General features: G+C 40.2%; 2 long non-coding RNA genes across 4 annotated transcripts in view; one reads left to right on the top strand and one right to left on the bottom strand.

Moving 5' to 3' along the window:
* The window catches only part of LOC104911625, a 140,508-nt gene that overhangs the window by 123,643 nt on the left and 1,976 nt on the right, over positions 1 to 14,889 (top strand). The gene's annotated exons all lie outside the window — the stretch shown is intronic.
* Positions 82 to 14,883, bottom strand: LOC116216796. The gene is made up of 3 exons (XR_004160269.1): positions 8,604 to 14,883; positions 2,534 to 2,609; positions 82 to 1,095 (listed from the first exon to the last, which is right to left on the bottom strand). It is a non-coding gene; the product is annotated as an uncharacterized LOC116216796 (long non-coding RNA).

Raw genomic sequence — 14,889 nt, 5'->3', positions numbered from 1 at the left:
AGAGCGTGTAACAGCGTGCAACAGCGTGTAACGGCATCCAACGGCCTGCAACGGCGTGTAAGAGCGTGCAACGGCGTGTAACAGTGTGCAACCGTGTTCAGTAGCGTGTAAGAGCGTGTAAGGGTGTGCAACAATGTGCAACGGTTTGCAAGAGCGTGCAACAGTGTGCATCAGCCTGTAAGAGCGTGCAACAGAGTACGACAGCGTGTAAGAGCGTGTAACAGCTTGCAACGGTGTGCAACAGCATGCAGTGGCGTGCAACAGCGTGTAAAACCATGCAGTAGCGTGTGGGAGAGTGTATGAGCGTGCTACAGTGTTTAAGAGTATGCAATCACATGTAAGGGCGTGCAATTGCATGTAAGAACGTGCAAGAGCATGTAAGGGCGTGCAACAATGTGTAAGAGCATGCAAATTCGTGTAAGAGCATACAAGAGCGTGCAAAGGCACTTATGTGTGTGCAAATGAGTGCAAAAATGTGTAAATGTGTGCAAAGGCATATAGGTGTGTGCAAATGTGCAAAGTTGTGCAAAGGCATGCAACTGTTTGCTTATGCGTGTAAAGGCCTTCAAATGCGTTCAAACCTGTTTAAGTGCATGTAAAGGCATGCAAACGTGTGCAAGGTTGCGATGCAGTCAGTATGTCGAAGGCTGCAATACATCTAATTGGGTCTCTTCATTTGGGGATAACTTGGGAGAGTATGCGCTCTCTCAAAACTTGTCCCAGGATGTGGAATTTCTCATTCATTAAGTTGTGGTTCCTGTTTTAGCCCATAGTATCTCTCGTCTCCGCTCTACCTCTGTGTTCTTCAGGCTTTTCAATGGATGCACTGATCTGCTCATCAGTTGCACCTGCTCACAGCTATATAACATTTCCAACATGAGTCTATAGGCTGGCATCACATAGAAAAACATCAGTTGCAAAAGCTACTTATCCACTCTTACTTTTGAAATTAATATTTTTTGGCTGCAATCCTCGTTAGCAGCCTGGCACCTATAGTTCCATCTCCTTGACCCAGGGCTATGTTTAGTCTCACTGAGCATGCTCTGCGTCTTGGGATTTGTTAGCCAAGGAGTTCTCTCTCTCTCCCTCTCTTCACTGTGGAGATAAGAAGACATTGTGAGATGTCGTGAATCTATTGGATCTATAGGACTAAAGTGCAACGCAAGCGAGGCATTTGGCTTTTTTGCCACTGCAGTTAAGTAGAAAAAACTCTGGGCTGTTTGGTCCACCTGGTTATTCCACTGTCATAGTGGGCAATCTGCATAAATACATGGTTTTTCAGAGCTGAAACCATACTGCATCCCTGAGGTAAATACTTTTTTGTCTGCATTTTCTCAAGACCAATTATTGCATCTTTTAACATCATTGGACTTCAGGTGTTTCTTACATACCTTCTATTTGCGGATGCAATCCTGAGGCACAACAGCATTAAAGGAACGACGTTCCCCCCCACAACATCGGAATTCCACAGATTACCATATAGGTAATTTTTATTGGCATTTAAGTATTAAATTAACTGCCGAAGTATGCGCCTAACAGACAAATTACATTCATGAGCACATACGCTGGCAAGACATCAATGAAAGTTCAACTAAATTACTTTGCTTATTCATAGCTTCAGAAATTAGGGGCATGATTAATCCTCATGGCTCCCAGACTGCAAATATCAATAACAATTACAACAATATTTTACAGCATGCTACAAACACTTTTAGAAGAATTTTTATACCGTCTTTTTTTTTTCCCCCCTCTTCTCTTGGGGAGACAAGAGGCTTTCACTGAAGTATTTTGACACATTTTTCCCGTCATTTGTTTGTGGAACCACATAAATATTTATAAATACAGAAAGTACGCTTTCAATAATTCTCACGAAACCTTTTGTGGCTGAAATCTTTAACTCCATTCTTTCTTTTTACCCTTCCCAGTTTCCAATACATCAGAAACAAAAGAGATTAAAAGCACAATTGCTGTTCTTAGGTTTAGTAACATCTCATTCCCAAAGAACACACCAAACAGCTAGTCTCTGGGAGGGAAACACTTCCCATCTCCATAGCCACCCTGTTATCCAGTTAGGGCCTCCCAAGTACTGCAACTACCTTCTTTAAGCTATTACCAAAAACGAGATAAATTTCTGGTACAGAAGTCATCTGATAACAGTCTTAATAATCTGTCTCGAGGCTGGGAAATACCGGACATGTCGTAAGAACAATTTTTAGCCTAGTGATCTGTGAGCTCACCCTTCAGCAGGGTGTCTCCCCAGAGGAACACTGAAAGCATTCTCCCATTAACACTTTATATAGTGGTAGAGGAAAAGGTGAATAAATTATATTACATGAAGTGAAATCAAAGCTATCGCTGCAGTAAAACTGCAATACCCCAGATAGGGCTAAGTAGTTTCTTTGCCAGTTAATTACTTTGAGACTGCATTAACTTTTGTGAACGCTTTCATGTCTGTCACCATGGCACGTACATGTGAAATCTGCAGACGTCTCAGTATGGGGCAATAAGAAAAAAAAAAGAGCCAGTCTGTTACCTTTCCTACAGAATGATGTCATTTTATCTCTTATTTTCTCCAGTCTCGTTTCTCCTCCTCTTGCCCAATGACAGCTCTGTAAAATAAATAAATCAATTAATAATATTTACTTGAACTGCTGATGATGGCTTACAGTTTGGTCCTGTTCTTTTTCATTTAAGACAGTAGAAGAAGTTGACTATTTCTCAGTACGTTCATTTTTTTTTCATGAGAGAAGGGGAGAAAGTACGAATGGTTTGCAGATTTGAAATTCAAATGCTAACGTATAAAAGTAATCCATCACCATTACTGCGTCATGTTCATCCACAGTCTAAAATGAGTACCGTGCAGACTATAACAGCTCAGGAATCTTAAAAAAGAATTCAAGGACTGGCCAGACAAGAAGCAGATGAAGTCGAAAATGCAAATTTAAATAGGAAATGTCTAAGTGCAGTCAAACAATGTGAGGAGGATAGACATTCTACATTCAAAAGACTAAATGGTATTGTTGGCTTATTGCATATTACTTCCAACCCGATCCAATGGATTTAGGGAACCACTGATATGACGTCTGAATATTAGGTTATGTAAGATTGTGATTATGCTACTTGATATATCAGCTTTACTTATTTGACAACGTCTTCTGTCTCCCAAATACTGCTCAAATTACCACACGCATACACAAACTCAGTTCCAAAACCAATAACACGCAATCATTGTCACAGTCCCGACGTAGCACGGATGCCCACCACGGCATGTGCAGGACCTTGTATGAGACTGCACTCTGGATTTCCTTTCCTAGGCTTTTCCTTTTTGTAATTCTTACATTGTTTTGGCAAACACAAGAAAGTGTACTGCATGGGACTGGCGTGGTAGGAATAGGTACCCATTCAGCTCTACCAAAACAGTAACGAGATGGGAATTGCCGCATCAGAGCTAAGATCAGAAAAAGCTATTTTAGCAGGCCAAGAACATTAACTTGTGACTACCTTAAAACCAGAGAAGATGATTTTTTTTTTCCCTATCTACTTCCTTGACAGATTAACGTTTAAACCAAGAAGATCTCCTCAAAAAGGTAGCAATAAAAATCGATTTAATGTTATTTTTGCATAGTTTAAATTCACCTCATTTAACTCTCTCGTTATCTTCTGTCTATTTTGTTTGTTCCTATTTATTTACATTTCTTTAGATTACAGGAAAATTAGTATAATACACATTTCCTCATTATTTTTCTAGTGTATTGCCACTGGTCTAGGCAGGCTGAGGTCTCTGCAGTGAAAGCAGCAATAACAACTAATTACAGGATCAGGGCATACAGTAAACTCCGCCTGCTGGGGATTGATGCTGCACTTGAACGTAACGACATCGCGCCCATAGTGCTGCAAGTATGATTTTTACCTGACACAATGCGCTGCTTCTCACTGTATAATTAGACATTAGATTCTTTATTATGTGCTATTGAGAAGGCCAACACCTCTCATGGTTTTACTTGGAAGTTCCTAACAGAGATCTACGGAGTACCTCATCCGAAGACAAGCCTGTGCATGGCTCAATACAGAACATGTTGGGATAATGAGAAATCACTACAGCTTTTTTGAATAGATGCAGTGTAAGTTTTGGCTCTCAAAGAAAAAAAAAAGTAAAAAACAAAGAAGTCACATTTCAGACTTTTTTTCTACGCTGCAAAGAAGCTTAAGGAAAATGGCTTTTCTAACAGTAGGCTCAGAACTAAGTTTCCAATAAAACATTCACCTGAGTTCAAACTGTGATTTTTTCTTCTTTATAATGTTGCACAATATCTGAAAATACCCGGTTATTTGGAGGTGATGTTGCTAGGTAACAGCATCACCTTTCTTTCCTGCTTGTGATGATGAGCAGGTGGTAATTCCCCCTAAATGTTTTAACCAAACTTGCAAGCAACAACAAAATCGGTAGAAAACTGTTTTCCTGGTGCTTTCGTAGTACAAGCCTATTTCAGCTAACCCTAATTCTTTTTTCAAGTGGCATGGTGTTCGCAGACTCATGAAAAAACAGAAAGCCCAAGTTTAACTTTCACAAAGAAACAAAAAATATCCAGAGAAGGTGGAAAGAAAGAAGCTTTGCAGAACAGCCCAATCATGCGTACGCACAGGCCTGATATTAGCAGAGGGAGAATCAAAAATCTCATTTCAGAGTGGCATTATGCATCATTATGTGCTTACCCAACTATTTAATAAACCATAGAAAATGAGGGGCAAGTTACCTAGGAAATAAATGAAAAGCCACATAAAAGTATTTGACAATGCCTCAGTACGAATTTTATGCCTCTGTTGCAGTGCTGGTATCCAATATTTACTAGAACCTGTACAAGCTTAGCAGCTCACAGGACTGGAGAATAATATTAGCCTCTTCATAAGCTCACTGAGAGCCTTTGCTTTTCCCATTCAGAACTCTCCGCTATCTTTTTAGCATGTGAATTTCTCCCTTTTTAAGACAATCCTGTATATACAGCTCACGTGTTGCACTGCTGTGCGTTCTTTTATATAGCCGTAGCACAATCCTTGACTGTAACTAATTTCTGAGTTTCAGCCAGTCCGTAACACTTAGCTTTTCTACTTCTCTGCCTCTCCCTGTCTGCTTTCTTCTGCCCGCTCTAATCTCAGTCAGGTTTCATAGCCTCAGCCTCCGGGTCTTTTGCGTGACACAGCGCTCTGTCCTCTTCATCACCTCTCATGCTATCATTTTTGCTTACTAAAGGAATGATTGGCACAAGAAAAAAGGAAAATAAGGAAATCAGAGACAATATTTTTTCCACAAAAGAGAGAGCAAAGACTTCTAAAGCAATGTATGGTACGCCTCTAATTCAAATCCATTTAAGTTATCTTAAATTGGCTAGATTACAAATGGACAAGCAAAAATAGAATAGCTCAGTTCCTTCTTTATTATGGAAATACTCTCAGCATAAAAAAAGTTTATGATAAGCTGGCCTGTGAGCTTTGTGAGTGTTGTTCTCCATCTGCAATATGAGAATTCACTAGCGAAAAATCAGATTTTCAGTGCTTGCTACTTATAACTCCATCTGAAGGCACACAAAACTACATGTGCAGCTTTAAACATTAGTTAAAACTTGAAATTTTAAGACAAACCCACAAAAGATAACAAACTCGCTGAAAGCAAATGCAAAACAACAGCAAGCCAGCACTGAAAACATTTCTTCCATTACATCTGAAATTATTATTAACACAGTGAAGTCAGTCGTTTTTGGTTTCTCATCTCTGTGTAATTCTGTACAATTAAATGGTACTGCATAGATTTATTCCCTCAAGTTTGGATACTGTAGCCACGAGCGCACCATGGACAGCATTTAAGAAAATTATTACACAGCCATATTCAGAGAATCTGAATAAATGAAGGAAAGAGGAACTCCTCAGGTGGCCTTCTCCAGTACTAAAGTACCAAGATGAGGCTAAATTAAAGATTCAAAGCACCACAGTTCTACTTTGTCCAACAAGAATACGTGTGTTATCTTCAACCTTATTTGGTTGTGTTTACCTTTGTTTCAGTGTGCACGTCAATATTTTCTCTAAATTTCTAATTGTGTCACTGGTTCACAGAGCATGAATTTTTCCCAATTCAACACGTTACTTGTCTGCTTTATTTCACGTCAGTTGTTGGCTTCACAAAGAAGAGTTCCTGACCGCTTGCTACACATGAATGCTAGAGATAAACACAAATAACAAAGCTGAGACTGGACCAGCTTTTCTGCTTCTGCTATGTTAATAGCACACAAATCTTCATTTCTTTCGGCTAAACAAGAGTTTGGACAGGTAATTTAAGAAGGTGCTCATCTAATTTTTCTGGGGCTCTTTAACAGAACGTGGACCATAAGCCATGTACCTGGATAAAAAAATTTTCAGGATATCACAGGATTCCAGTCTCTGGTATCTACTCAAAATAAAGGGCTGGGACTCATTACTTTAAATGTTTACGATCTCGAGATGGTTTCTGGAATACTTGCAGAAAGAAGGCTATGCTACTGTGCCACCTGACCCTAACGTTCCACCAGCACTAACGCAGGTAAATACTTGGATTACCTACATCACAGAAACAAGGCTTCATCATAGGCAGAGCATCGTATTTCTAGTCTGTTCTCTGCAATAAGACTCATGATGGGAGATCAGTATTGGGCAGCATCAATACTCTTTGCGATACCTCGAGGTTGTTACATTCATTTATCGCTCTGGATGTTAACGGTCGTTTAATCGTATGTTGTGCGATGCAGCGGCAAGTATTTTGTAAAGGTTAACGAAGCCTTTAGGCAATTATGATCCTTACGAAATTCCCTGACCTTCACATAAAAGTCTGTTCCTCTAAAATATTGCTACTGACAGTAAGTGTTTCACTGAGGAGGCAAAGTCCCTGCCTTTATAACTGCTGGGTGACGGAGGCAGAGAATGAAAGAGAGAGTAAAGCATCATTAGACTTCTCACAATATACACACAGAATTAATATTCACAGAAACCATTCATTAAATAGATCAGAAACGCTTTCAGAAAATGGACGCCCAAAATTCACTGGCAGCATTTGGAAAAGAAACGTGCAGTGTTGGTGTGTCCCACGGATACAGTTCAAGAGGAGGACTGCAGTTCTCCCACGCACGCAAAAGGTTTGCTAAGGCTGCCACAACACACACACAGACGAGAGATGGCTGGAGAAGCAAGCTGAAAAGCACGCTCAAAACTGCGTTAGTGAAGTGACTCCAGTGATTGCTTTCATCAACCGTATGTTTTCAGAGTCGTGGTTGTGGAGAACACCACTGTGTTTAGCTTAACAAATTTCTCAGAACGCACAGACTGAGTTCCAGAGCATACTGCAGTCCCAGTTGGACTGCACTGTTAGCATCTGACAAACACCTTAAGATGGAGGCAAGGAACGCTCATGAGGAGCAGTAAGCGTAAATGGAAACTTGAAACCATTTCATGAAAGTCTGCAGATCTCAGCACAGCCCAGAAAAGACACATTCAAATACACAGCTAGTTCACTGTACATGCCATTTAGGCACACAGGCAGCATGCAGTCAGAATGCCCAACTCTATGGCTCCTAGCTACAGAGTACAGCACTCGCAGAGTTCTGGGGACCCGGATGAAGGGGCGCTGATGTAGGAATTGGCACAACACCCTAGAGAAAACAAACATAACAGAATTTTTTTTTTTAAGCATTAATATCAAACACACGTGGGAAAGAAGGTGCTATGTTAAAACCTTTGCACTGAAGCAGCAGATAGAATACTGTGTTAATGACCTATACTACGCAGCTTTTATCATGCGAGTCTGTTTCTCTGAATGCTGACAAACCAGAGCAAGTGCTAGGAGAGAGCTGTCCCTTTCCCTCTCCCCTAGGAAATGGTGTCTCAGACTTCCAGGGCTGGGTGCTCAGTGCTCCTTTAGGCATTGGCCTGTGCTATTCATCATCATGCGAAGCAGACTTGTTCTGCAACGATCCTGTCATTTGTTCTTTCATTTAAACTGTCTGTAGCAGGCAGAAAACAAAGCAACAAATCCATACGACTGCATTTATTTATTTTTTTCAGTTGGTCTTAGTTCATGGTAATTTTATTTCTTCATAGTAAGATAGCAGCATTTAGCATCTAACGCTGCTTACACAATCGTCATTTTAAACACATTAAATCCCTTCTGAAAATAACAATAATAAATATATTTATTTCCAGCCTCACTAATATAATCGACAGCTGAAAGGCACACTGATAACTGACCAGCAAGCTGAATGTTTCCAGTTCTAAACGTTCCATGTTTGCAATTCTAGTCTGTGACACAATTGGAAAATTTATTTCCTACAGAAACTGTCTGAGCTGCAGATTACTGACTGCTGTTCTGGGATATGAGACTTAAATAAGATTTCTGTCACAAAACAGAATTTTGGCTAAAGGAGGGAGGAGAGACCATGCATTGGCTGCTCAACAGAGGCAGCTGTAAGGCAGCCCTCCCTGGCAGAGCTCTCAATAAAAATGCTGTCATCGTTGATACATGCCACACTGAGTTGTCCTCAGCTCAGGAAGTGCCTTTTAGCTGTCCCACGTAATTGACCTCCTACCTTGCTAGTGTCAGCGGAGAGAAGCATTTGCAGACCGTTTTGTTCCTTGCATCCTTTGGAGCAGCTGAAGTTAGAGAAGGAGGAAAGCACCTCGATGAGGAAACTGAAAAATACAAGGCAGAAGCTTTACCTATGCCAAATATTTTTAGTTCACAGCTGCAAAAAAAGGAAGGCAAGGTTTTTCATGCACACACCTCCGCTTGTGAAGCGGAGAGAAATTGAGCTGCACAGGTGACCTCTCAGGTCCCTCAGCCAATCAGATACCATGCAAAAGGTTTCAGATCTTACAGGCTTGGGCTCTCAGGTGGTTGCAGATATACTTCTGGGGAGACAACGCATGAGCTGCAAGAAGCAAGATATTATCACACTGTATGCTCTATATATCCATAATAGCATGAATTTTTACGATGAAGACGACGATTGGCAAATTTGAGGCATGCTTTAACAACATGGATGTCACTCACATGGTGAAATATAATTTCCAAGGCTGAACGCTCTTAGTGTTCTTTCTTTTTGTTAAGAAATTTTCCAAGAAAAGAGAACCTCAGATTAAAGAAACCCTTGCTGACAGCTTATCTGGTTGGCTGGACCTTTCTGATCCACTTTATGAACATGCACGGTTGAAACCCTTAAAAGCCCGCAACCGTTAAGGGTGTTACTTTTGCCTAGCATACTCCTCTTCTGCCTCTAGAGAGCTAACCCTAATCTTGGCCAGGTAACATACTTAACACTTAAAATCATAGAATTGTTTGAATTGGAAAGGACATACAGAGGGCATCAAGTCCAACTTCCCCGCAACGAACAGGGACACTCACAGCTCAGAGTGCTCAGATCCCCATCCAGTCTTACCTTGAGCGTCTATGGAGAGGGTTATACACCACCTCTGTGAGCATCTCCTTGTTTTCGATCCAGAGCACTGTGTACAATCCGACTGACAGATTCTCTTCATTTGTAGATCCCAAAGTATGGAAGCACGAAAACAAGTGGTTTTGAAGCTCTGAAGTATTCCAAGCCTGTGCAGTGCCATCAAGCTGTACTGCAAGCATCACTCACAGCTCCATCTTCTTCCCCTGACATACTGCAAAACGGCTCCACCCTTGTGCATACACAAGCAAAGCCCTCAAATACTTCTCGCCACCTTTTGCTTTCGCAGTTTCCATTTACCCACTAAGAATCGGTTAATGCTTATTGAGCTCCTCTAGCTTCAGTGATCGGGGCTTTTGAAAGATGAGGCATCGCTCAGCTGCAAACCATTTACTGTTTAGTTTAGGATTTATTTGGTATTTAATAGAACAAGATTTAAACTCTATTGAATACTTTGTAAATTTGCTACTTGCAACTACTCTTGAAAACTCAGTTCTACCAAGAAAACTAAGATCCATTTTCAGAACGGTGAGAAACCAGGGGCTTTTACAGCTTGCCGCTCCCCAGATTTTTCTTCCAGTTGCCTTCTGTCTTCCCTTACAATGATTTGTTTTAATCATTAAATATAACTGATATTTTATTTCAAGTGAAAGATATTTTTCTCCTCTATGTCAGACAAGTTTGTGTAAAAAGTTAATATTTTTTATTAAAAAAAACAACAAAAAAAAAACACCTCATACAGTTAGGACAAAAAACCCTGAGCTTTCAGGCATACAAGCTGGCAGCAGCAACTATTTTATTGCCTGCGCTTCTATAAAGGAAGCTTAACACTTAGGTAGAGCCTCTGAAAATTCATATAAAAATTGAGAAGAGTAGTATTTGTATGAAGCAGTTTATATTTCCCATAGCTAGATGGCCAATCAAGAAGGTTCTTACACTATGACTCTAAGTTCCCTTTTAAGGCAAAGAAATCTAGTCAGAACCAATTGCCGTTACAAGACAACTAGATTTGTATTTTAAGACAAAATCTTACCCTTATATTTAATACAAAAATAACATTTTGTGCCTAAAAACTGAGTAAAAGCTTTCAGATTTTACAATTTACTATATAGAAAATGCATCTGATGTATGAAGCAAGTGGTATACAGTTGTGCCACGGGAAGCTAGCCAATCACACCCATTAATTGATTCATAAATGATCAAGTGCTTCACTTAAGTTAGGACTTCTTTTTTACTGCTCTGCAAGATCTTCACGTCTTCAGATCAAGATACAGTACGTGAAAGGCCAAGTTATCTCCTCTAACAAGATTTAAAGCCCTCTCAAAAATAAATGCAAGCAACACGAAAACCCAATCCACACCAACGTGAAGTACTGGAATAGCAGCTACAGCAATCATTACGTTCAGCTAAAAATAGCCCCCAGAGTGCTTCTGTGAAAGCAGGAGGCTGTGAAGGAGATCATAGCACACGGGTGTCCAACGTTTTTGGCTTGCCTGAGCCACAGTGAGTGAAGAGGAAATGCCTTGGGCCACGTATACAGGAGACATTACTTTTGTAGGAGTGACCTACGTGTATTTCCACGGAAACCAAAGCAGATACAAAGAGCACAATAACATTATTTGATGGAGCAAATTCCCAAATACAAATCACTATTTTTCCACGTTGTCAACTCCCGTTAGCTGTGCATTTTTGCCAGTGATGAACAAAAGCCCACATTCCACACTTAATCTGTACCAGATTTTTCAACAGAGATTAACAGAGATGATCCACTGTCCCTGTTGTCACTGCTGAAACACACCACTCACCGCCTCACCGTGCTCACATCCACTGTTTGGTCTCCATACACATTCAGTAAGTGTATGAGCATCAACGGGTGACATTTTTTTCTACAGGGGAGAATTCAACCTTTGCTTCGTACGCATTTCCACGTCAGATGCTATTCTGCTATAACTGAGGGATGTTTCCCTCTGGTAAGAGAGGACTTAGGAAAGTTTGGTGAAGAGATAAAATATTCCATTTGAAAATTCACAAATAATTAATTTATGTCGACTGAAAATAGAGTTGTAAATGAACCAAAAAAATGGATGATTTTTTCAGCAATCTTAAAACTCAAATTCCTTTATCAAAATGGAAAGCACGGCTGTGAGTTCTTCGCTGCTCACAGGACTTAGCGAAGCTCTAAAACTTACTCGCCATAAGTTTACCATAAGAGTTGGCACTGCACCGCACCTTCCCCGTGCCCCGGTTTCTCACCATAAGGGGTTTGCATCACACCAATGTTTGGTTGGAGCTGGGCACAAGACAGGAAGAGCTGCTGCCATGATGGCGTAGAGCAGGGGCAGCCACAACGCGAGATGTGCTGGGCCACAGGTTGGACATGCCTGCCATAGCAGACCACAGACCAACAAGTGAGCTTCTGAAAGCAATACTGCATAATCATAAACCAAGCAATAAGATTCACATTGTCTACTTCTGCAGCATGGTGTTGAAAACGCCACTGCTACTTTATCTTTACACGTTGATGCTCGCCACATCAAAACCAGAGCGATCTATCGGCAAACATATGTCCTTTCTACCTTACTGCAATCTTCATCTTTTGCTGCTGCTCTTGTTTCGGAGCCCCATGGGTTTGAGTTCACGTGATCCAATCGCAGAGCAAGCAAATGCAAGTATCAAAGATCATCTGAGCTCATCCGAGAAAGCAAGGGGATGAAAAAGAAAAAAGCCCAATACATATTAGCTAATTAAAAAAAAAAAATGAGAGAACTGGGATAAAGCTGTGTTTGATTTGGAGATTTTGAGGCTACGTTAGCACAATAGAGCTTACACATCACTACTTAGCCATGGCTGACCCCAGAACGAAGGCCTACTGCTAGGAGCTAATGAAATCATTACTGTCGGGCAAGTAATCAACAGCCAATCCTAACAATTGCTGTGGATTTACACCGCTTTTAATTTTGCATAGAAGCTCTGTCCTTCAATACTGTGGATGAAAGACAAAATAGAGCTATTGATTAGAAATTCTTAGAATAAAGGTGAGTAGAAAAAAAATAGCAGAAGAAAGGGATAAATTACCTAGACTTGTTTCTTCAATAATTATTATAGGTAAACAGCAGGAGCAAAAGTAATATTCAGTTTATACAGCTGCACTTGAAATTTCTCTTAAGCTATGTTGCTCGTCTCCTTCCTTTCCAAGCTATCCCCCTTTGTTTAGGAGGAATTGTACTGTGTACTAAATTCAGCATTCTGGCTGAAAATAATTTCAAACCGAATACTACAGCAGATTTTTTTCCTCCTCCTCTGCTCTACAGATATTACAGTTGTTCCAACTCATGTTAGCGCGAACTGTGAAAGCCAAAATTGGTTCAATAGGTGCAGAGCAGATCTGCCAGGTTTAGGGTTATGCCTTATTTGCTATTCAGGGGAAAAGACCTGTGCAAGCTCTCTGTTTTGTAGAAGTACCTTTTGTTGTTTACTGGTAACCTTAGGTATCACCAGTAATACCAGACAAAGCTTTTTATTTGGGTTTTGCCTTCTCTCAGTTTATGTAGACACTGACTTCGTTACATGCATTGGCACAGCTATAGGACAAAGGTTTCCTCGCCCCTTTGCCCTGACCTATAAACAATGAAAACAATTGTATGTTGTAGACCCAGAGAAACCCTGAGATAAATCTAATACTTTTACAATGGCTTTTACTCTTTCTCAAAAAGACATCTTTTTTTCGTTTTTGTTATTTTAAAATAATTGGCACTACAACATACACTTAGTTTTATGACAAACAGTCTTCATTTTTTTTTTTTTATTATTATTTTTTTCTTAAATTCAGGTCAAGTTAGCACTACAAGGAGCTAGCAGCTAGCAGCAACCCTTAGGAGTTAGTCACTCCTGTTCCTTCTGCTTTACTGTCCCCTTAAGGATATAGTTAGCATTTCTTTTTGGTTACATAATATAAAATACTACCACTAAGATGTACAAAATCAGTTTCATATGGTTAATGTTTTTAACTACTCATATTTAAAGCCAGCTTTCCACAGCACAGAGGAAAAGCGTTAGTCTGCTTGGAAGCACTGATGTACACGTTACTCTTTTTGCTGCCCCTGCCATTTTTCTGTAGTTCCAGTGTTACCATCTCTGGGAGGATGACAGTGGGGAGCAGGGAGAATACACTTGTATGCCTCTTGCATTGTACACTGAATTTTGTTTTGTGTTGCACATATTCTACAAAGCTTCCTTCCAGCACGCTATGCCTGTTACTAATACACATATTTAAGTCTGCTTCCATAAAACAAACTCCACTGGGAATTTCAGTAAGGGATAGTTCTAATGCATGCTTTCTGCTGTGATTTGTTCTCCCAGATTGATCAAATTTCAGATCAATTCTCTGGGCATGACAAATATTTTCTGGATTTGTGGTAAGCTGACCTTCAAAAGGTTGTTTTCTTCTATTGCCAGTAGCATTACTCATGTGCCACCACAGCCACACTTTCTAATACTTTTCAGATGCTTAAGCATACACTATGCACTGTCTGTAGTGCAGAAAACGTAGAAGAAGAACCATAACAATGGTTACGCTTAGAGAAAGCTAAAATTCACTGAAATCAGAACAAATACATTTACTGAGTTCAGCTTTGCAATGTCACTGCCAACCCAAGGATCAGTAAGAAACAAGTAGTAAACCAGCCAACACTAAAATGTATCAATAATACCAGAAAGCTTAGAGGCGCATCATCTTTTTGTCTTAGAAAGACACTACAGGTAGAAGTGACCTTTGTTTTTAACAGCAATACAAGGAACTTACTAAAGAAGTGGCATTATGCCTCTGTACCAAGTTCAGCCTAAACAGCTGTGTCCCATCCTGAAGTCTTTAAAATTGCTGGGAACAGGAAACGCTAGCGATACAATATCCAACACAACAGAGGGAGATTCCCAGATAGTCCACAATTTCCTAGTTCCCCTCCTGGTGAATCGGAGATCGAGCACAGCAAACAAACTAGCAAAAAGAAAAGTGCTTTTCCAATTCACTTTCAAAACAGTACTGCATAGATGCATGTTCCCAGCCCTGCTACTTTTCTACCACCAATCAATACTCCATAATTTTGTCAACGTTTGCAACACTGTCATTTTAAAATTACACGACAGCCACAGAGTAAGTACCTGATGTGTCCAAATGATGAACCACCAACTCCTGCCAAAAACAACACAGCAGCAACACTTATTTTCTGCTGGGTAAACCACTTCATTTCCACACAACAGAGAATTATTTTGGAGCTGAAAAACAGCGTGTTACCGGCACATAAACATTTGCAATCCCCAAATCTTTTCTTTTCTCTCCCCTTGCTTTTCTCTCCCTTGTCCATCCATGTTTAAAAATGAAATAGGAGTACAAACAGCTGGAACTTCTCATCTCTGTCTTTTCCAG

Source organism: Meleagris gallopavo, chromosome 7 (genome assembly GCF_000146605.3).
Source record: "Meleagris gallopavo isolate NT-WF06-2002-E0010 breed Aviagen turkey brand Nicholas breeding stock chromosome 7, Turkey_5.1, whole genome shotgun sequence".
Lineage (NCBI taxonomy): Eukaryota > Metazoa > Chordata > Aves > Galliformes > Phasianidae > Meleagris > Meleagris gallopavo.
Note: the sequence above shows the minus strand (reverse complement) of the source record. Positions and strands in the feature narration are given on the sequence as shown.